At 37.0% G+C, this 25,256-nt stretch overlaps 1 protein-coding gene across 6 annotated transcripts in view; it reads right to left on the reverse strand.

The window, feature by feature from the left end:
• Nucleotides 1-25,256, reverse strand: part of APLP2 (amyloid beta precursor like protein 2) — a 111,659-nt gene that overhangs the window by 85,776 nt on the left and 627 nt on the right. The gene's annotated exons all lie outside the window — the stretch shown is intronic.

Here is a 25,256-nt window from a genome sequence, read left to right on the forward strand (position 1 = left end):
GGTTGAAATGGTCTAAGAAATAATCATGATGATGAATATGCAACTATGTGATAATATTGTGCATTATGATTATATATGTAGAATGGAATAATCAAAAGTTAAAAAAATGTTTCTTTGTTGTCATATTTTTTTTAAAAAATTTAAAAGAATGTTTGTGTTTCTTTTTGTCATTTTTAAAAAAAATTTAAAAATTAATAAATATTTTTTAAAAGTCAGAAATTTTGGCAGGGAGAGGATTAATGGGAATGTTTTTCCTTCACAGGCTGGACAATGCTTCTTAAATATTTAAATCTAGTGAAATACAAGGGGAGATGACAATTTTATTTCCCTGGGAAACTTCCCTGGAGCAGGCATGAGTATCCTTTGATACACTGAGAACCTATTACTTCCTTCAAAGAAGGAAGAACCTATTATTTCCTTCAAAATTATGTGCTTGGATGATTTTCACTGCTACTTCACTGTATATGAATCCTTCAGTCACATCAAGAAGGGATTCAGGTATTTTCCCACATCTATTTCTTCAGTGATTCCTTAACTCTCAATTTCAGCTAACTTCTCTGGAAAACTCTGTGACATCTACTCGCTAGTGTTCGCAACTTTTCCCAGAAAAACTGATATTCTTAAAAATTCACCTAATCATTTTTTATCTGGATCAAACCATCCTTTTCTTACACTGAAAACTTCTTCCTTTAATGATTTGCAAACTTTGCCCAGACCAAGTTTAACCAATTATGCTGTATAACACTTTAATTTGAATTCAGACACCCCATAAAAACAAATCAGAAAGGTAGTCCACAGCACGGCAACCATCAGCAAATACCAAACTATATCTTGGATTTAAAAAAAAAAAATGACAAAACCAACTTGCTAAATTGATTTTGTGTTCCCAAATAACATTTATTTTAATTATCATTACAACTCACAACCCTATAGAGAGAGAGAGAGAAAGAGGGAGAGACACTCTTTCAACATTTCCTAAAAATTCACCCAATGAGAACTGGATATGATTTTATAACACTAACCAGCTGACACAAAATTAACTCTACTAAAAGTGAAGTGTTTGTTTTGTCCTAAGTAGTAGATCAGCCTCTAAATGATATGGCAGCCCAAACACCGCAAGAAATTATTTCTACCAACATACATATTTTCTCCAAGAAAGGGGAGGGAAGGGAGGAAAAAAGAGGAGGAGAAGGAGGAGAGGAAGGGAGGAATAAAGGAAAAAGTGATTTATTCAATATTTAAGCACTAAGATAACTTTCAATGTATATAAATCCCTGTGCAGCACACAAACTTCATCTATAAAAATCTCTCCTTGTTTTCTGTTTTTTTTCTAAATAGTTGTAGAAGTCAGGTGACATCAGAACTAGTCCACATTGAACCCTTCTCAGACTGACCAGGGCAAGTAGCTATTGACATATAAAACCACCTGGTAACTCATTATTCAAAGCAAATTTGGGCAATCCATGCTAGTTTTTATGAGAATGACTCAACGGAGCTTCTCCTCTATGGCCAGCATCTCTTGAGAGCAACTTTTAAGGAATTTGGTGGAAGAATTTTTGCAACTCATTTCTAAGACTTAATGCCAGCATGAAACAGGCTGAACTACTTTATACAAGATTTCAAGTGTTCATGAGGTTAATGAGGTTAAAGTATGCAGGTTTCAAAAATTTCCAAAAGTATGTAACACTAAAAGGTTACATGTGTAACATGAAAAGCCACAGCTTGCTATCTATCAGTGATATTTAACATGGTTACATTTTACTCGGCTAAAAAGGAACTCTAACTACACTGATATAAAAGAATGTAATCTCACCTATTCTTTTAAGTGATTCTTTACCCTTCTGAACTTCTTCGTCTATCTAAGAACCTCACTGCTTTCTTTGAAACATCTTCTCCCATAAAACATAAAAATGTATCAAATACTTGTGTGGTGGTATATCCAAAAGAAATTTATCTTCAGAAATGACGAGATAAAAAGAATGCTAAAGGTGGTATACCTATAACATTACCTTTTTAACAATAATGCTTTACCAAAGCAGCTATCGTTACCTCAACTTGGATTTTATGGACTATTTTATTTTCTGTGGCTTTTCAGAGACATAGATGCTACTGACATAAAATCAGAACACCATAGGGATATTTTAACAAAGAACCATTCATCCAGTAAGGATCAGTACCAGGTGATGTACAATGCCTTATTCATCTATCATTCACTTTTTTAGTTGCTACATACGCAGGCAAAAAGCCACATGTAATGGCTCTGCTCTGCTGGGAGCTTAACAGGTTTGAGTACGTGCTTTGCATTTAATCTTTTAAGAGCAATACTTAAAACATTGTCATCTGACTTTTAATCTGTCCTGAGCACCATTTCTATTGTTTAAAAACAACACTAACCAAAAATCAGTCTCCTGATTTTTTAATCAATTCACATGATTCATCTTTCAAAATGATTCCAGAAGGGTATTTTATCAATGTTAAATCCTGAAGAAGCTAATCAAGCCTCAACGATTTTTCTTAAGAACTGGGGGGGGGGGGGGGGGGGGGGGGCAAGGAGGAGTTGAAATAAGAAGTGTTCATGATGCCTAAAACAGAAACCTTATTTAAAAGGGACGGGGCGGGGGAGGTAGAGTCTAACCAGACAATCAAAGAAGTTTCTGTTGTGAAATGTGAACAAGGTCACTCGAAATAGACCAAGGATAAAAAATATATATTTATTCTAAGAGATCATTTCAAGTCCGTCTTCTCTTTTCTGACATTTATATCAAGGGTTGAAATTACAACCGCACATAGAGAATAGGAAACAGGAGCAGATGGGGTATAAGACAAAAATAAGACCCCCACTCAGCCTCCTCAGGGAGGCAAAACTGCCAATGCCAACTCAGCGGGGGGCCCTGCTGCTACTCCACCCCAGCTGCCAGATCTTCTGAATTCTTCAAAAGCTGGGGAAAAATGTTTACATGAAAAGCCATGTGTGTGTGTACTGAGCAGTTGTAGGAAGAAATTTTTACATAAAAAGCCATGTGTGTATACCAAGGAGTTGTGACCATTATTTCTAAATTCTGAGATATGGAGCTATTTGTGTATAACCCGGTCATTCCCTGAAACTTCAGTATTTCCATGACACCCTGAGACTGAGAGTTAGAGCACTGAAGCTGTGAGAGTCAGCAGTACCCCAAAAAGCAACTGGTAAAAAAAAAGTTGAAAAAGTGATCAGCCTTCAACTAGAAATACGGACGAAGCTTATCTGGATAGGACTAACGTAAATCAGAATACTGGGTAAAGGATAAAATGGTCCATATTTTAAAACCTCAATTTCTGAGTGAACCAAAGGGAGAGAAGATTTGGAACAAATTTTACATTTGGGGTAGCACATTATCTAATTTCACTGGTATGGTCAGTTTAGTTGAACACCGTAAATACATGGTATCTTGAATAGGGCGCGAGCTCTTGTTGGTTTTGTGCAGGTTACTGTGATGCCCCCAATACATCCCAGAATATTTGGGCAGAGAATACAAGTTTTCAACCACTGCTTTAGGTTATGTACCATACATATCCAATTATGAGGATATATTTTATATTTAATTTAAAAGACAACAGAGATTGGCAGTTAATCTAAAAAGAAAATCCATCAAAACATCTAATACCCAAAAGTCAGAGCTTAATTTAAATTAATTGCACTCTGTCGGCCACAAGAAATGTGATTGTGACAATTTACTTTAAAGACTGTTGGCATTTCACAGACACAAAAGGATACTGTATGATTTTGCTTTTATGACCATGGTAAAGGTAAATTTAAAGGCTTATAATACCAAACATAGGGGACCTAGAGATACACGGAAGCTACAGACAGGTGAATGGTTAGCTAATGAGGTTGAACTTACATGTAAGGGAATAGATAGAAAGGAAAGCAGTTCATTAGTGGGTCTGTAAGTAATATTGCCTTATTGGAGGTGAGTATGATTGAAAGGGGTTGTATATACCCATGCGTCCCACCAATTAACACTACAAATATAAGAAAGGTCTTGATAGCAAGATCAAAGGTGATGGTGGAGTTACACAGATGAATATGATTGCTAAATCATTAAATTGATATTTCTTTTAGTCTCCAAGTATCTTAGAGCAGCTAGAAGTAAAAACCTAAAATTGTGGAATTGCAACCCATACCAAACTCTGAAATCTATTCTACAACTGATTGTTGTGCTGCACTTTGAAATTTATTGGTTTTTTGTATATATGTTATTTTTCACACAAAAAAAGAAAAAGTCGACTGTGATGATAAAACCATATTTATTTCTTCTAGCCTCCTATAGTCTGGAGCAGCTAGAAGGAAAAATCTGAGATGATGGTATGGTAGCCCATGAAAAACTCTGGGATCTGTCCTGTAATTACATGTTGAAGAGTGCTTTGAAAACTATTGCTCTTTTCTTTCTCTGCTTTGTATATATGTTATATTATACAATAAAAAAAAGTTTAAAAAAAAATGTCCTTGCATGAACTACTTCAAAGGTATGAATTCCGTACAAAGATTGTATAATATCAGGGTATGGGGGCAAACTACTATTGCATGCTACGGGCTATGTTTAACAGGAAAACATCAACAGTACCACAGCAATATCAGGGATAAATAATAGGGCCAGGGAGGGGGAGGGTGACAAGAGTTAAGGGGAGGTTTGGATTTTCTATTTGGTGAGGGTGTGCTTACTGGTTATTTTCTCCTGGGAGGAATGAAAATTGCCTAAAAGTGAGAGTCTAATGGACTGTTCACTTTGGACATTATACAGGCTGCCCAATGGATAGAGATGGCTGAAGGATGCACTGACTGAAAAATAGAATGGTAAATAGTGGTATATACATATGATAGAATAGTGTGCTGCTACAGAAAGGAATGAAGTTGTGAGGCAAGTTAACATTGTGAATGAACCTGTGGGACATTATGTGATGCAAAATAAGCCAGAAACAAAAGAGCAAATATTGTATGGTCTCATTAAGAAAATACTTTTAAGAATATTCAGGCCTAGAATGGATAAACGAAATGTGGTAAACACATACAATGGAATATTATTCGCCTGTAAGAAAGAATGAAGTCCTGAAGCAGGTGACAACATGGATGAACCTTGAGGACATTTTGCTGAGGGAAATAAGTTAGACACAAAAGAACAAATACTGTATGATCTCCCTGACATGAACTAATTCTGCTATGTAAACTCATGGCCATATAATCTAGAATACAGATTACCAGGAGATAGAATGAGGCTAGAAAATGGGGAGCAATTTCTTAGGATGTGCAGAATATTTAATTAGGTTGAATTTAAATGAGTAGAAATGGATAGAGGTGGTGGTAGCACATTATTGTGAACATAATTAACAACGCTGAACTGTGTGTGAAAATGATTGATGGGGAAGTTTAGTCAGATACGTCAAAAGAAAGTAAGCTAGAGGTTAAAACATGGGACCGTACAACTCAGTAAATCTTGTGTTGGACAATGACTGTGATTAACAGTACAAATATAAAAAAATGTTCTCCATGAACTAAACACAAATATGAAACTCTTACGAGGAGTTAATGGAGTGGTATACAGGGAAAAATGCACCTACCACAAACTATGGGCTATAGTTAGCAGTAATATCTTAATATTCTTTCACCAATAGCAACAAATATACCATACCAATGCTAAGGATAAATGATGGGGTGGGGGGTACTAAGGGTATGGGATGTTTAGGGTCTTCTCTTTTTTTTCCTGGACTAATGAAAATGTTTGAGAGTCCATTGTGTGATGAATGCACAGTTATGTGACGATACTCTGTGCCACTAATTGTATACTTTAAAAGGACTATATGGTGCGTGTACTAGTTTCAATCTATTATGTACCCCAGAAAAGCCATGTTTTAATCCTGATCAAACTTGTGGGAACAGGTTTCTTTTAATCCTAATTCAATATTGTAGGGCAGAAACTCTAATTACATTAAATCCATGGAAATGAGGCATGCCCAATTGTGAGTGTGAGCTTTTGATTAGATGGAGATAAAACTCTGCCCATTCAGGGTGGGTCTTGATTAGTTTACTGGAGTCCTTTAAAAGAGGAAATGTTTTAGAGAGAGCTTAGAAATGACAGAGCCTGCAGAAATTTCAGAGCAGAGCTGACAGGCACAGAACAGAGACACAGACATTTGCAGATGCTTAGAGCCCAGCAGACTTTGCCATGAGATGATAAGCAAGCCAGGACTTTGAGAGAGCCAAGGGAAGTCAAGAGATGAAAGCCAGCCCCAGAGAAGCAAAGTGAGGAACCCCCACAGAGACAGAGGCTGAAAGCAACAGAACCCAAAACAAGGGACCAGCAGATGCCAGCAACATGACTACCCAGCTGACAGAGGTGTTTGTGATCTATCAGCCTTTCTTGAGTGAAGGCATCTTTTCCTGGATGTCTTAATTTGGACATTTCCATAGGCTTAGAATTGTAAACTTGTAACTTATTAACTTCCCTTCGTAAAAGCTGTTCCATTTCTGGTCTATCGCATTCCGGCAGTATTAAGAAATTAATACAGTGTGTGAATATAGCTCCATAAAATTGTATTGATAAATATATATACATATATATAGAGAGAGAGAGAGAAACAGAAATTAGAGAGGGATCAGTTAGATATATCACAAAAGATTAACTATACAGAAAAGGAGGTTGCAATAAAGGAAAAAAGACCAAAAAAACCATATATATGATAAATAAGAACCAAAAGATATAATGCCTGAAGTACTGCATTTATAGTGAATAAAACTGAATGTTAAAGGATTAAACTCCCCAATCAAAAGACCGACTGGCAAAATGGATTTAAAAAAAACGCAAACCACTGGATAAAAAAAAACGTGAACCACTATATGCTATTTACAAGAGACGCACTTTAGACCCAAAGACATAAACAGGCTGAAAGTGAAAGACTGGAAAAAGATATCCCATGTAAATACTAGCTGGGATAGCTATATTAATATTTGACAAAACAGACTTTAAGTCAAAAACTGTTATAAGAGACAAAGAAGGCCATGATATATTAATAAAATGGGTGATCCATCAAGAAAAAATAACAATAATAAATATTTACACATATAACCATGGTGTCCCAAAATATGTGATGCAAAAACTGGCAAAACTGGGAAGAAATAGACAACACTTCAATAATAGTAGGAGACTACTATATACAACTCTCAATAGATAGAACACCTGGATGCAAAATCAGAAGACAGAAAACTTGAATATTGTGATAAATGAACTGAAACTAAGAGAATATATACAGAACACTGCACCCAAAACAGAAGTATATACATTCTTCTCAAGTGCATATGGCTCATTCTCCGTGACAGACCACATGTTGGGTATCAAAACAGTCTCAATAAATTTTAAATGACTGAAATGACATAATCCACTGTCTCTGACCATAACGGAATGAAGCCACAATAACAGATGGAGAATCAGAAAATCCAAAATATATAGACATTAAATAGCACACTTTTAAAGAATCAGTAGGTCAGAGAAGAAACTGCAAGAGAAATCAGTAAATATCTTCAGACAAACTAAAACAAGAACACAACTTAAAAAAACTTATAGGATACAGAGAAGGCAGCCCTGAGGGAGAAAGTTATAGCCCTAAGTGCTTACACTGAAAAAGAAAGAACTAAAATCAAAGACCTAACTGCACATCTGCAGAAATCAGAAACAAGAACCACAAACTAACTGCAAAACAAACAAGAGGAAAGGAGTAATAAATATTAGAGCAGAAACAAATGAAACTGAGAATTAAAAACAACAGAATTAACAAAACCAAAAGCTGGTTCTTCGAAAAGATCGATAAAATTGATAAATGCTTAGCTAGAAAAAGAGAAGGCTCAAAATCAGAAATGAGAGGGGTAAGAGAACCTCTTTTGTTGCTCAGACGTGGCCTCTCTCTCAGACAGCAGGACAATCGAACTCAGTGCCCTCCCCCTCTCTACGTGGACATGACTCCCAGGGGTGTGGACCTTCCCAGCAACATGGGACAGAAATCCCAGAATGAGCTGGGATTCAGCACCAAGGGACTGAGAAAACCTTCTCGACCGAAAGGGGGAAGAGAAAAACGAGACAAAATCAAGTGTCACTGGCTAAGAGATTCCAGAGTCGAGAGGTTATCCTGGAGGTTATTCTTACACGTTAAATAGGTACCACCCTTTTTAGTTAAGGTGTAATAGAGAGGCTGAAGGGAAGCGCCTGAAAATGTAGAGCTGTGTTCCAGTAGCCATGCTTCTTGAAGATGATTGTATAATGATACAACTTTTGCAATGTGACTGTGTGACTGTGAAAACCTTTTATCTGATGCTTCTTTTATCTACCTTATGGACAAATAAGTAAAACATATGGATTAAAAATAAATAAATAATAGGGGGAACAAATGTTAAAATAAATTTAGTAGACTGAAATGCTAGTGATCAGTGAGAGGGAGGGGTAAGGGATATGGTATGCATGAATTTTTTTCTGTTTTCTTTTTTCCTTTTTCTGAATTGATGCAAATGTTCTAAGAAATTATCATCATGATGAATATACAACTATGTGATGAAAAAAAGAATGTTCATATTGTCTGTTGATTGGTTTTAATAATAAAGTTTAAAAAAGAAAAAGAAAAAGAAATGAGAGAGGGGACAATGTACTGACCCCACAGAAATAAAAAGGATCATAAGAGGATACTATGAACAACTGTTTGCCAACAAATTAGACAACTTAGATGAAATGGACAAATTCCATGAAACACACTAACAGGGTACACTGACTTTAGAAGAAACAGAAAATCAACAGACCAATTACAAGTAAAGAGACTGAATCAGTCATCAAAAATCTCCCAACAAAGAAAAACCCAGGACCACATGGCTTCACAGGTGAATTCTAATACTAACCCTGTTCAAACTCTACCAAAAAAAAATTGTAAAGGAGGGAAAGTACCTAACTCATTCTATGAGGCCAACACACCAAAGCTGGACAAAGATAGTTTGAAAAAATCACAGACCAATTTCTCTCATGAAAATAGATGCAAAAATCTTGAACAAAATTCTTGGCAAACTGAATCTAACAGCTCATCAAAAGAATTGTATACCATGATCAAGTGGATTTCATCCTACATATGCAAAGGAAGTTCAACATAAGAAAATCAATTAATGTAATGCAACACACTTAAAAAAACAAAGGAAAAAACACTCATCTTAACTGATGCAGAAAAAGCATCTGACAAAATTCAGCATCTTTTCTTGATAAAAACACTTAGAAAGATAAAAATGGAAGTAAAATTTCTCAACATGATAAAGGATATATGTGAAACACCCACAGCTAACATTGTACTCAATGGTGAAAGATTGAGAAGTTTTCCCTGTAAGAGCTGGAACAAGACAAGGATGCCCACTGTCACCACTGTACTGGAAGTTCTAGCCAGAGAAGGTAGGCAAGGAAAAACAAATAAATAAAAGGCATCCATCCAAACAGGAAAGGAAGAAGTAAACTTTCACTGTTTGCAGACGACAGGACCTTATACTTAAACTAAAAAAAAAGTGACAACAAAGCTATTAGAGCTAATAAATGAATTCAGCAAAGTGGTGGGATACAAGATTAACGTCTAAAAATCAGAAGTTTTTCTATACACTAGTAAAGAGTAATCTGAGGAGGGGATTAAGGAAAAAAATCCACTTACAATAGTAACAAAAAGAATCAAAGGCCTAGGAATAAATTTAACCAAAGATGTAAAGAACTTGTACAGCGAAAACTACAAACATTGCTAAAAGAAATAAAAAGGACCTTAATAAATAGGACAGTCCGTGTTCACGGACTGGAAGACTATCATCAAGGTATCAATTGTACCCAAAATGATTTACACATTCAAAGCAGCCTCAATCAAAATTCCAACAGTTTACTTTGCAGAAATGGAAGAGCCAATGATCAGATTTGTTTGGAAGAGTAAGGGGCTCCAAATGGCCAAAAACATATTGGAAAAGAATAACAAAGTTGGAGCACGCACACTTCCTGACTTTAAAACATATTACAATCTGATGGTAGCAAAATAATACAAGTGCAATGAATGGAGCTGAATGTGGGTTTGGTTGAGGGAGAAGGGCAGGGGCATGTATGAAACCAGAAGGAAAGATAGAGGATAAAGACTGAGGCAATATGACTTATGAATGCCTAGAGTGGACAATGATGGTGATTAAATGTATGGTGGCAATGTTCACAATTGGCAATAGATGGAGGTGGCCTAAAGGTATAACGACTGAGGAATGGAAGGAGGAACTGTGGTATTTACATACAACAGGCTACTGAGCCGCTGCTAGAAGGAATGAAGTTGTGAGGCATGCAACAAGATGAATGAAACTTAAGGACAGTATGCTGAAAGAAACGTGAGAAACTAAAAGATAAATATTATCATGTCTCACTCATAGGGATCAACTATAATAAACAAGCTCAGAGAATTTTGAAGTTGAGAGCATGGGTTGTCAGGCTGGGGGCCTATTGTAAAGGTTCCTACATTGTAAGCTCTTACAGCAGTCACATATATGTAGGAATTGCAACTGATATTTCTAAATTCTGAGAGACTGGGCTATTTGTATATAACCTGGTCGTTCACTGAAACTTTGGGTATCTATGTAACACCTGAGACTCAGAGTTAGAGCACTGAAGCTTTGAATGTCAGCATTACCCCTCTCAGCAACTGTTAAAAAAGCTGAAAAAGTGATCAGACTTTGTCTAGAGATATGAATGAAGGTGATCTGGATAGGGCTAAGGTAAATCAGAACACTGGGTAAAGAATGATATGGCTCATATTTCAAACCAAACTTCAACCTCTGTGCAAAATTAAAGGGAGAGAGGTTTATTTGGTACAAAATTTATATTCTGGTAGCACATTATCTAACTTAACTTGCATGGCCAGTTTAATTGAACATCATAATTACACGGAATCTCAAATAGGGTGTGAGATCTTGTTGGCTTGCACAGGTTAAGTAATGCCCCGCTATATCCCAATGTAATTTGAGCAGAGAATAAAAAAGCATTTGCAAAGACCCTTGGGGGAATGGGGAGAAAGGAAGAAATACTCAACATCCCCATCTGGGGAATTCCTGATATTCTCTCAAGCTGTGGGGGCAACCAATAGGCTGAGCCCTCAATCTTGGTGCTTGACCCTGTGAAGCTTATTCTGGAAAGGAAAGGCTAAGCCTACTTATAGTTATGCCTAAGAGTCACCCCCGAGAGCCTCTTTTGTTGCTCAGATGTGGCCTCTCTCTCTAAGCCAACTCAGCAGGTGAACTCACTGCTCTCACCCCTACATGGGACATGACTCCCAGGAGTGTAAATCTCCCTGGAAACATGGGACCTGATTCCCAAGGATAAGCTAAGACCTGGCATCAACAGAATGAGAAAGTCTTCTTGACCAAAAGGGGGAAGAGAAAAATGAGACAAAATAAAGTTTTAGTGGCTGAAAGATTTCAAACAGAATCAAGAGGTTATTCTGGAGGCTATTCTTATGCATTATATAGATATCCCTTTTTAGTTTATGGTGTATTGGCGTGGCTGGAGGGAAATACCTGAAACTGTTGAACTATGTTCCAGTAGTGCCGATTCTTGATAATGACTATATAACCATAAGGCTTTTACAATATGACTGTGTGATTGGAAAAAACTTGTGTCTGATGCTTCTTTTATCCAGGATATGGACAGATGAGTTGAAAAAAAAGGATTATATAACTAAATAAATTATAGGTAAAAACTGGGTAGATTGATATACTGGGTCAATGAGAAAGAGGGATAAGGGATATGGGTTCTTTTTTTGTATTTCTTTTTCTGAAGTGACATAATGTTCTAAAAACAATCATGACAATGAATACACAGCTATGTGATAATATTGTGAGCCACTGATTTGTGTAATAATGTTGGACTGTATATGTCTGGATATTTCTCAATAAAAATATTTTTTTAAAAAACATATTACATGTGACTGTGTGATTGTGAAAACCTTGTGTCTGATGCTCCTTTTACCTACCTTGTCAACAGACAAGTAGAACATATGGAATAAAAATAAATAATAAGGATGCTAAGAATTACTGATTGCATATGTAGAATGGAATGATTTCTAAATGTTGTGTTAATTTCTTTTTTTTCTTTAATAAATAAATAAATAAATAAATAAATAAATAAATAATAGGGGGAACAAATGTTAAAATAAATTTAGTTTGAAATGCTAGTGATCAGTGAAAGTGAGGGGTAAGGGGTATGGTAGGTATAATCTTTTTTTTTCTGTTTTTGTTTTATTTCTTTTTCTATTGTCTTTTTATTTCTTTTTCTGAATAGATGCAAATATTCTAAGAAATGATGACTATGCAATTAAGTGATGATATTGTGAATTACTGATTATCTGTTAATTTTTTTAATTAATAAATAAAAAACATATTACACAGTTACAGTGGTCAAAACAGCATAGTAACAAGTGCAAGCACAAATATAGTGACCAACAGAATAAAATTGAGAGTTCAGAAATAGACTTTCACATCTATGGCCAATTAGTTTTTGACAAGACTATCAAGCGCACTTCAACAAATGTTGCTAGGAAAACTGAATATCCATATACAAAAGAATGAAAGAGGGCCCCTACCTCACACCATATACAAAAATTAATTCAAAATGGATCAAAGACCTCTTACCTGCCATGCCGGAGACCTGGGTTCAATTCCCAGAGCCTGCCCATGCCCAAAAAAAAGGATCAAAGACCTAAATATAAGAACCAGGTCTATAAAGCTCCTAGAATAAAATGTAGGGAAGTATCTCCAGCATCTTGTGTTAGGCAACAGTTTACTTAACTTCACACCCAAGCACAAGCAACAAAAAGAAAAAAACAGATAAATGGAACCTTCTCAAAATAAAAAACTTTTGTGCCTCAAAGGACTTTGTCATGGAGGTGAAATAAGAACCTACTCAACGGGAAAAAATATTTGGAAATCACATATCCATAAGGTTTAACATCCAGACTATATAAAGAAATCCTACAACTCAAGAATAAAAAGGCAACTCAATTAAAAATAGGCAAAAAAACTTGAATAGCCATTTCTCCAAAAAGGACATATTGATGATTAAAAAGCACACAATAAGAAGCTCAGTATCACTGACTATTAGGGAAATGCAAATCAAAGCCCGAGATAACATTTCATACCCAAAAGAATGACTGTTAATTAAAAAAACAGAAAACTACAAGTGTTGGAGAAGATGTGGAGAAACAGGAACATTCATTCATTGCTGGTGGGAATGTGAAATGGTGCAGCTGCTGTGAAAGACAATTTGGCAGTTCCTCAGAAAGCAAAGCACAGAATTATCATATGACCCAGGATTCCTGCTACTCAGTATATACCCAGAAGAATTCAAAGTAGGGACTCGAACAGAAGTGTGCACAGAGATGTTCACTTAGCAGCACTATTCACAATTGCCAAAAAGATGGAAGCAATCCAAGTGCCATCCATCAATGAATGGATAAACACAATGTGGTATAACTATAAAATGGAATATTATTCAGCCATCAAAAGGAAACAAGTCTTAACTGACATTAGTGAATAAACTAGGAATATTTCGTTGGTAACAGAGACCATCAGGAGATAGAAATAGGGTAAGATATTGGGTAACTGGAGCTGAAGGGATACAGATTGTGCAACAGGACTGAATACAAAAACTCAGAAATGGACAGCACAATGCTACCTAACTGTAATACAACTATGTTAAAACACTGAATGAAGCTGAGTGTGAGAATGATAGAGGGAGGAGGGCTGGGGGCACAAATGAAATCAGACAGAAAGACAGACGATAAAGATTGAGATGACATAGCCTAGGAATGCCTAGAGTGTATAATGATAGTGACTAAATGTACAAATTTAAAAAATGTTTTTGCATGAGGAAGAACAAAGGAATATCATTACTGCAGGGTGCTGAAAATAGATGGTAATTAATATTTTAAAATTTCAACCTATGTGTGAGACTAAAGCAAAAATATTTATTTGGTACAAAATTTATATTTTGACTAGTGCATTTCCTAATATAACTTATGTAAACAGCTTAATTGAACACCATAAGTACATGGAACCTTGGGTAGGACATAAGATTTTGTTGGTTTGTCCAGAGTCATGACCCCAATAAATCCCAGAGTGATTTGATCAGTGAGTGGGAAAGTATTTGCAAAGTCCCCTTCGGGGAATGGTGAGAACAGAAGAAAATTCAATCTCCCCAAGTTGAATTCTTGATATTCTCATAAGCAGTGTGGACAACCAAAGCTATAGGCTGAGCCCCCAGTCTTGGGGTTTGTTCATATGAAACAACGGATAGGTCAAGCCTACTTAAAATTAGGACTAAGAGTCATCCCCAAGGGAACCTCTTTTTTTGTTCAGATGTGGCCTCTCTCTCCAGTCAACATAACAAGCAAACTCACCACCCTCCCCCTGTCTACATGGGACATGACTCCCAGGGGTGTGGACCTTCCTGGCAATGTGGGACAGAAATCCCAGAATGAGTTGAGACTCAGTATCAAGAGACTGAGAAAAACGCTAGAATGAGCTGAGACCCAGCATTAAGGGACGGAGAAAACCTTCTGGACCAAATGGGGAAGAGTGAAATGAGACAAAGTGTCAATGGCTGAAAGATTCCAGAGTCTCTTACACATTATGTAGATATCACCTTGTTATTCAAGATGTAATGGAGAGGCTGGAGGGAACTGCCTGAAAATGTAGAGCTGTGTTCCAGTAGCCATGTTTCTTGATGATGATTGTATAATGATAGAGCTTTCACCATGTGACTGTATAATTGTCAAAACCTTGTGTCTGATGCTTCTTTTATCTACCTTGTCAACAGAGGAATAGAACATACAGAATAAAAATAAATAATGGTTTCCTAATATAACTCATGTAGATAGTTTGATTGAATGTCATAAGTACTTGGAATCTCAAGTAGGACACGAGATTTTGTTAGTTTGTCCAAAGTGATGCCCCGATGAATCCCAGAGTGATCTGATCAGTGATTAGAAAAGTGTTTGCAAGCCCCCTTCGGGGAATGGTGAGAGTGGGGAGAAATTCAACTTCCCCAAGTTGAATTCTTGATATTCTCACAAGCAGTGTGGACAACCAAAGCTATAGGCTGAGCCCCCAGTCTTGGGGGTTGTTCATATGAAACTTAACCCCACAAAGGATATGTCAAGTCTACTTAAAATTTAGGCCTAAGAGTCACCCCCAAGAGAGCCTCTTTTGTTGCTCAGATGTGGCCTCTCTTTCCAGCCAACATGACGAGCAGTCTCACCACCCTCCCCTTCTCTGCGTGGGACATGACTCCCAGGGGTGTGGACCTTCCTGGCAACGTGGGACAGAGATCCTGGAATGAGCTGAGACTCAGCATCAAGGGACTGAGAAAAACCCTAGAAGGAGCTGAGAATTAACATCAAGGGACTGCGGGAACCTTCTCGGCCAAAGGGGGAAGAGTGAAATGAGACTAAGTGTCAATGGCTGAGAGATTCCAAACAAAGTCGAGAGGTTATCCCGGAGGTTATTCTTACACATTAAGTAGATATCACCTTGTTGTTCAAGATGTAGCAGAGAGGCTGGAGGGAGCTGCCTGAAAATGTGGAGCTGTGTTCCAGTAGCCATGTTTCTTGATGATGATTGAACAATGATATAGCTTTCACAATGAGACTCTGTGAATGTGAAAACCTTGTGTCTGATGCTCCTTTTAGCTACTATATCAACAGAAGAGTAGAACATATGGAATAAAAATAAATAATAGGGGGAACAAATGTTAAAATAAATTTAGTTTGAAATGCTAGTGGTAAATGAAAGCGAGGGGTAAGGGGTATGGTATGTATAATCTTTTTTTTCTCTGTTATCATTTTATTTCTTTTTCTGTTGTCTTTTTATTTCTTTTTCTAAATCGATGCAAATGTTCTAAGAAATGATGAATATGCAACTATGTGATGATATTAAGAATTACTGATTGTATATGTAGAATAGAATGATATCTTAATGTTTTGTTTGTTAATTTTTTTAATTAATAATAAAAGTTAAAAAAAAATCAGTATAGATGCCCTTCAGCAAGAGGAGAATCTGGGGTAAAATCACGAAATCAATAAATAATGAAAAACCCAGAAAAAAATAAATAAATAAATAAATAATGGGGGAACAAATGTTAAAATAAATTTAGTTTGAAATGTTAGTGATCAATGAAAGAGAGGGGTAAGGGGTATGGTATGTAAAATTCTTTTTTTTTCTGTTCTCGTTTTATTTTTCTCTTGTCTTTTTATTTCTTTTTCTGAATTGATGCAAATGTTCTAAGAAATGATCATGATTATGAATACGCAACTACATGATGATATTGTGAATTACTGATTATATATGTAGAACGGAATGAGCATAAAAAACAAAATTAAACTGACAATACTTAAAAAAAAAATCACTCAGAAGTCCATGGACTTTTTTCTTACTTTGTATACTCTAGCTGATATAGGAAGAGATCATCAAGTACTTATTCGCATGCATTCAAAAAAAAAAAAAGGAACCAAGTCTTGATGCTTACGACAACATGGATGAATCTTGGGGACGGTACACTGAGTGAAATAAGCCAGGCACAAAAGGACAAATGTATGATCTTAGTGTTATGAACTTAGTATAAGCAAATTCATAAACTTAGGATATAGATTATAGTTTAGCAAGGGATAAATTGCATTTGGAGAATGGAGAGCTGATCCCTGACTTGCACAGAATCTGTCTGGGATGACTGCAAAGGTTTGAAAATGGATGGTGACGATGGTAGCAAAATATTGTGAGTTTAATTAAGAGCACCAAATTATGTAAGGGAATGTGTGCAAAGGGGAAACTACAGGACACATATGTTACTAGAATAAAAATTAAAAGATAAAACAGAACTGTATAACACAGGGAACCCTATTATAGATGATAAACTAGTTAATGTAGTACAAGTATAAGAATGTTCTTTCATGGATTATAACAAATGTACAACCCTAATACAAAGCGCTAACAGGGTGGCTTATGGGGGAAAATACACCTAATGTAAACTATGGACGATAGCTAATAATACAATTCTAATAATATTTCATCAATTTTAACATAGGTAACTACTGTTTTTATAAAAGTACAATTATAAAAAGGTGATACCATCAATTTTAACAAATATTTCACACCAATGCAAGGTGTTGGTAGTAGGGCAGTATACGGGAATCCTGAATTTTATGCATGAATGCTCCATAAACCCAGAAATCCTCTAATAAAAGAAAAGAACTAATAACCAAACAGAAATCTTAAAAAATATTACATTATAAGGGGAGTCTTACATATGAGGGGAACGTGGGTTGGGTGGGGAATTGGACAAGGAAGTAGGAGCAGTTAGAAGAAGCCAGAAAATTTAAGATCATCACGGGACAGAGAAAAAAATTTAAGCCAAAAAAACCGAAAGGTTGCAGCAAGCCAGTAACAAAACACTACAGGTTGTGGGAGAAAACACAGCCTATGGAGATCTTGATCTTGGTCTTAAAATCTCCAAAACCATGAGGAAAAAAAAAACTCCTCCTGCTTAAGGTAACCTGTATACTGTGTGTCATAGCAGCCCTAACAAACTAAGGCAAAAAATCAGAAGAAAATTTACAAATGAGGCCAGGAGAGACAAAGAAGATAGAAAACACCGAAGACAGGAGACAAAGAAAATACTGTGAGACTGTCTAAGGTAAGCATACTTAGATTTCCAGAAGGAAAACAAAGATTTAGACAGAAACAATATTTAAAGAGATAATGGGTGAGAACTTTCTAAAACTGATGAGAGACATCAAACTATAGTTAAGGAGCTCCACAAAGCAAACTACTTAAAAAAAAAAAAAAATCCATACATAGGTACCTAATAGTAAAACTGCTGAAAACCAGATTTAAAGGGGAAAAAACCCTAAAAGCAACCAGAGAAAAGTGGCACATTACCTTTAAAAGAACAATTATACCGGTAGTTAATGTCAACAAAAACCATAGACATCAGGAATGGAATGAAATAATTAAAGTGGTGAAAGAAATTCTATTCCTGATGAACACAACTTTCAAGAAAGCCAGTGAACAGATATTTTGCTGAAAGGATGTGTCACCAGCAGACCCACTCCGGAGAAGATTCTAAAGGATGCTTTGGAGAAAGAAAAATTATGCCAGCAGAAAAGTAAGAAGTGTAAAAGTCATGAAGAATAACAAAGAATAAATATGTGGTAAATCTAAAGCAAAAGTTCTCAACTGGACTACAAATTTGAATTATACAGGAGCTTTTAAGACCCCTCTCAAGAGGTTCTGATTTAATATGTCTCACTCTTCTAGGGATTAAAAAGCATATGAAACTAACATACACAATAACAGTGGCATATAAATTTCAGATGGGGATAAACAGAGTTAAAATATTCTATGGCCCTTGTCTTCTCCATGAAGGAGTAAAAGTATCAATTAATATAAGATATTGATAAGTGTAAGATACTGACATTCCCAGAGTAACAACTAAAGAGATAATAAAAGACTGTGAAAATATGTTCCAACATAATAAGAGAGGGAAGAAGTAGAGTAACAATCAATTCCAAAGGGGTTAAGAAACAGTTGACAGAACAAAAAGCACTAAATAACCTTTTGTCTAGGGTATGGACAGATGAGTAAAAAATATGGAAAAAAATAAACAAATAATAGGGGGAATAAAGGTTAAAATAAATTGGGTAGATGGAAATACTAGTGGTCAATGAGGGGGGGGTAAGGGGTATGGAATGTATGAGTTGTTTGTTTTTTATTTCTTTTGTTGGAGAGATGCAAATGTTCAAAAAAATGATCATGGTGATGAATACACAACTATGTGACAATACTGTGAGTCACTGATTGTACACCACGTATAGAATGTTTGTATGTCAAGAAAGTATGTTTGTTTGTTAAGATTTATAATAAAAAATTTTTTTAAAGTAGTATTTGCAGAGTCCCCTTGGGGGACATGGGAAAAAGGATGGAATATTTAATTTCCCCATTTGGAGAATTTCTGGTATTCTCATAAGCAGTGAGGACAACCAATTCAACAGGCTGAGCCCTAGATCTTGGGGTTTGCCCCTATGAAACTTATACCTGCAAAAGATAGGCTAAGCCTACTTAAGTCACCCCCAAAGAACCTCTCTGGTGCTCAGATGTGGACTCTCTAAGCCAACTTGGCAGGTGAGCTCATTGCCCTCCACCCTATGTGAGACATGACTCCCAGGAGTGTAAATCTCCCTGGCAACATGGGACAGAACTCCTGGGATGAGCCAGGACCCAGCATCAAGGGATTCAGAAAGCCTTCTTGACCAAAAGGGGGAAAAGAGAATTGAGACAAAATAAATTCTCAGTGGCTGAGAGATTTCAAACAGAGTCAAGAGGTTATTCTGGAGGCTATTCTTATGCATTATATAGATATCCCTTTTTAGTTTATGGTGTGCTGGAGAGGCTGGAGGGAAATACCTGGAACTGTTGAGCTGTGTTCCAAAAGCCTTGAATCTTGAAGATGACTGTTTCAAAAGCCTTGAATCTTGAAGATGACTGTATAAAGATAGAACGTTTACTATGTGACTGTATGATTGTGAAAAACCTTGTGTCTGATGTTTCTTTTATCCAGGATATGGACAGATGAGTAAAAAAATATATATGGATAAGAAATAAATAAACAATAGGGGGAACAAAGGGTAAAATAAATTGGGTAGCTGGAAATACTAGTGGTAAATGAGAAGGAGGAGTAAGGGGTATGGTATGCATTAATTTTTTCTTTCTGTTTTTCTGGAATGATGCAAATGACCTAAAAATGATCATGGTGATGAATACACAACTATGTGATCATGGTGTCTGTCCCACTTTGCCAGGAAGCTTTACATCCCTGGGAGTCATCATCCGTAGCCTCTTTCTCCAACTAAACCCCACTTAATTCAAGCATGTGTCCCCCTCCTCCTGGCCCCCTGCTCCAGAAAACAGGATGCAAGAAGTCTGAGCCTCTCAAGGTACCACATTCCCCCTTGGCTGTGAGCATATGATAGAATTCTGCCCAAAGAGACTCGAGGGGTCTTATGTGGTGGGCTTTGGGAAAAAGGTGCTTCACTCTTGAAAAGAGATATGCAGGAAGAGATGGTGTCTTCTTCTCCAGGATATTAACTTATCTGGATCATCCTCTGGAAGTGCAGCTGCCCTCACCAACAGCTAGCCTGAGGCTGGTGGTGCAGAACCCCCCAGGTGCCCACTTCAAATATCGATAAACTTCTTTCCTGGACCACAATCTCATCAACTCACACCGGTCACTGTGTCAACCAGTGATTGTAAATCTGCTGTACATACCTTTTTTTCTCCCAAATAATTTTATACCCTGATTTTGATGAGACATCTCACAGAGGGTCACATCTTATTGTGCTGTGTGAATATATTATTTTCTCGAAACTTTGTCAGAAAACAAAGATGAAAATTATTTTAAAAATTCACACATTACATCTTTTAAAAAGCACAGAGCTGGCAAAAAAAAAAAAAATCAATGGGATACGTAAAAAGGCAAAGTCCCTGTTAACCCCAGCTTCAAAGCGAACTGGCTCATAATACTTATTTTAATTTCCGTGAAATTAGTTCCTTTCTAAAGATACACTCAGATTAGATTTTTAGTAGGGGGAAAGATAGGTCGAGGTGTGTGAAAAGGGAAACGTTTAGAGATGCCCTGATACAGAGGGAGGAATGAGCACGAGACGTAGAATTAGACCAACCTGGGCCTCCACAGACTCACGTTTAGACGAGGACAAGAACACCCACTTCACCAGCTACCTGGGGAGGTACACAAGCCAATGGACTCAAATGGTTCTGTTGAGGGTTTTTTATTATTATGTGCTAGTGCTTTGTTTTTCTCTGCTTGCACTTCAGAATCACCTGGGGAGCTTTTGGAAAAAGCGCATCCCAGATGTATTCAACGAGACTCTCTGGGGGAGGGGTTCTGAGTGGCAAGCAAATGCACTGTGTAAAGTAAAAAGCACTCTCTACTTTGGTTATTACTACTGTACTGTGCAGCATCTAGCACAAACCCTCCTAACAGGGCTTCAATGAGCACTAGTAGGGTGGATGAACAACAAACGAAAGTCAGCTGCTTTTCCAATCTTCATATTTTAAAAACAATAGATTACAGTTATGTTTAAAAAGACTTCATGATGCTTATGGAAGAAAAACTCCCTTAGCAAAAATAGGCATTAGTTATACTTGGCATAAAGCAACCAAAACCAAGAGAACTGATAAAAGGCATTTTTATTTGAATGTGCCTACATGGTTCACTTTCCATTTTAGGCTATAAATCAAGGTACACTACACTAAATTTAATTAAGTGTCAAGGTAACCCAGTTTATCTCACTAAAAAACGACTCATGAAAATTGAATTACAGGCAATTTAGAATTCTTTCTCGACTGCTCCCTCCATTCAAACCACAATTACTGAACAAAGATTTGCCTCTACTTTCTGTCACACAGAAAACTTAATTTTCTCTCAGTAGTTCATTTTAGGATAACTTGAAACAATCACTGTTAGGTACCAGCTTCAATTTGCAATATGGACCATTTTCATAAAATTTACATGTGATTTATCTGGAAGGACCAAAAAGTAAGGTTTCCTGGAAACGTGATTTCAAGTTACCTTTCATTTCTTATTGTTTATCTGTATTTTTTCATTTTTACCATACATACGTATACATATCATTTTTTTTCTGTTATTTTAAAAAGAAAATGCAAATGCCCAGGAATGTGGTAAGGGTGAATAATGTAACTGAATAAAAACTTTTGAAATGTTTTGACGTTTTGATTTTTCAAAGTCAAAACAATATCAGGTGAATTAAAAACCTGATCTTTATATTTGGAAAAAATTAATAAACCTTCACCTGTGACTGCCAAGAATTCAAAAACTCTTTGGTCTTAAAAATAATCATGTTTTCAAATGCTATAAAGGACATTATTGCATCAATTGACAAACTAAAATACAGGCAATAGATTTGTTCAAAGGACTGTATCAATGTTAAATTTCTTTACATTGGTAACTGTCCTATGGTTATGTAAAAGAACGTCCTTGGTTCTTAGGAAACACACTGACATTTTCAGGGATAAAGAGGCATGATAATGCAACTCATGCTCAAATAATTTGGCAAACAATATAATAATAGAACAAGTGATAAAGCAAATGCTAGATGGGGAAAATGTTAAGTGGCCAATCTGAGTAAAGGGTATGAGTTGTTCATAAAATTCTTAAAGATTTTTCTAAGTGTGAGGGCATTACTAAATAAAAAGGTTGTTTTTTTTAACTGAAGAAAATAACATTCAAAGTTATCCTAATAAAAACACCTAAAATCATGCTACATTGACTTTACGACTTTATTGGGGGAAAAAATAGCAACAAAAGCAAAAAACCGTGCTTGAAAAATACTATGGGGAATTTAAATCAGCACCATCCACATATGTATTATGAAATGTGCTAAAAGCAACATTAAAGTTAAAATATTCTTGAGTCTGCACACGCCAAAAATAAATTAAAAAAAAGTAGAATCGTATAACCAAGTTGTTTCACACATAAAGTTTTCCAATCTAATTTTTTTCAAACTAAATTTATATTCAATTAAAATTAAATAAAAGTGGGGGATGCAAGGGTAGTTGAGTGGTAGAATTCTCACCTGCCATGCTGGAAACCTGGCTTCAATTCCCAGTCCATATACTCCCCCACCCACCCACCCACCCAAAAATTCAACAAATGGTGCTGCAATAATGCGATAGTCTCATGGAAAAAGATTGAAATGTGGCCCCCACCATACAGCATACAAAAACATTTAAATGAAAGTAAAGATTCGTTTCCTCAGCCACACTAGCCACCTTTCAAGCCACACGTGGTGGGTGGCTTACAGTACTGGCCAACCCAACTTTGGACAGTAAGACAAATCCCCTCTACAAAAGGAGGACCTGACGGATAAAATTTAGTTAACTATATTTATCAAAAGACTTTTAATATAGTTGTGATAAAATAACAACTGACTTTCCTATCCGAAGAATCAACAAGATATCTCCCCAAGTCATAATTAGACATCTCCTAAACCAACATTAGGAAACAGCAACACCAAAGCCTCCTCTAGCCTCTGCCTCAGTGGCCATACTTTAATTTGGATTTGGGTTTCCTGAAAGTTGGCTATTTATCCACTGGCCCACTTACTTTAAAATGTGGCAGAATGAACTCAATCCATTCACTCAGAAGCCTAAGTGTCCATTGCATATGGTGCAGGGTTTCAACACCAAATACTATCTTGAGATTCCCAAATGGGAACAGGCGCACTACAGAACTTGGTTTGGATTTAAGCAGAGGAAATGACCCAGAGTGTTCTTGTCTTTTGGTTTTTCCCTTCATCAGGTGTAAGAGATTAATCCTGTCAACACCAAACACGAAAGATTCTCCAATCAGTAATTCTGTGCCAAGCAACTTGATCAGGGTTTTTGGCTAGAGTCCCTTTGGCAAATCTCAACGAAGACCTTCCCAAAGACATCCTAATTTAGGCCATTCTCTTTGAAGTCAAGGCCATTCTCATTTAGGCAGTGCTTTATCTGACAACAGATAAATAAAATCAAATTAGACAGCATGTGAACAAAATGCTGCCCGCTTGATAAAAGAAAAGGCAGCTTGTTTTAAGACAAGTTGAAAGACACCTGGGTAAGTACCGGTAAAAATATGGATCAAAGAACTGGAGTCACCATAAAACAGTATTTGAAAATCATTTGGGGAAATGTTTCATCCCCACTTTCTGTCTAGCCAGACTGTTCAATTGAACAATGTTGAGGCTGACAGTCAAGTTTAGAGCACAACAAATAAACCTGGTATTTTTTCTTGCTCTGCAGGCACACAAGTGTTAACATTCTGCTTCAATGAAAGGAAGGCAGCCTTTAAAATTGACTAATTCTGCATTGTGAATTCACTAGCGCCTGACTTACTCATGCCGCTGGGAAAAGGTGAAAGGGCGTTAACAATGGTTTCTGACAAGCTGCCCCAAGAGCTAATCCCATCTCCCATATAAAATCCTGTTTTTCCTTTCTCTCCCATCCCACTGACGTTTATGCTACATCATACCAGGGATCGGCCAGAAATCCAACCATTCTGAGCAGAGTAAAATATATCTTAATGGAAAAGCACATGCACACAAATATTTACTATTTCTACTTAAAACTTAGCTCCCCTTCTCCCCTAAAGAGAAATAAATCTTCAAGTAGAATGAATCTTTTAAACTATTTCATCAAAGAGGGCTTTTCTTGCTGAGTACATCTATTTCATCTATGGAAATATTTTAAACATACTGTAGAAGCCGACACTCTCTAACCGGGAATTTTTATTAGAAAAGACGCTAGTCAGTTTCTGTTTAATTGAATCAGCCTACGTCTCTCTAAAATCAGCCAAGAGCAGACATCAGCCCTCATTTTTAAAATAGTCATAGGGAGGGATAAAAAATAAACTCCACGAGAAACACGCATTCCAGTACAACAACTCAAGTACTATTTCGAGAAGGCAAGCAAAAATAAAGTTCCACGTCTCCGGCGGCAACAGAAAGGTTTATCTCAAGCGGCACCCCCAGTCCCCGCTGACCCCGCTGCAGAGACCTCCCTGGCCCCATCTTAGGGGGGCCTGAACTACCTAAACAGCCACCTCTGCCAATCAAGTGTCCTAACAGAACCTCACCAAGCAAAGAGGTCCTCGAAGACACGAAGGCAGCTGAATTCTGACACCAGAAAAGTCCGATTAAGAAACGACTTCTTACCGCGGGCAAACGAGTACCTTCCTTACTCACATCACCACGACACCAGAGAGGATTTGGACTCTGACAATCCGCTCTATTCAAAAACATTCCTCCCCAAGGGCTGGAGCCAGGGCGAGGCAGCTCAGGGCGCAGCAGCACACCCGCAGCTTTCCCCGAGCAGGTCTCGGTCCGCGACCCCCGCACCGAGGTTTCACTGCAAAGGGCGAAAAACCCGCAGGCTGGTATCCAAAAATCACAGCCCACGGTGCCAAGGAAGGCCGGGGCCAGTCATTCCAGGGAAACCTCCAGAGCACAAGCGCCACCCCAAGACCCGGGGAGTGTGCCCTCCTTGCAGCGAGAGGGTCTGGGTACAGGGGAAGGAGGGTTGGAGAGGCTGGGCCCCAAGCTCCGGGTCTCCCCCGATCCAGCCCTAC

This window comes from Tamandua tetradactyla, chromosome 8 (assembly GCF_023851605.1).
Source record: "Tamandua tetradactyla isolate mTamTet1 chromosome 8, mTamTet1.pri, whole genome shotgun sequence".
In the NCBI taxonomy this organism is placed as follows: domain Eukaryota; kingdom Metazoa; phylum Chordata; class Mammalia; order Pilosa; family Myrmecophagidae; genus Tamandua; species Tamandua tetradactyla.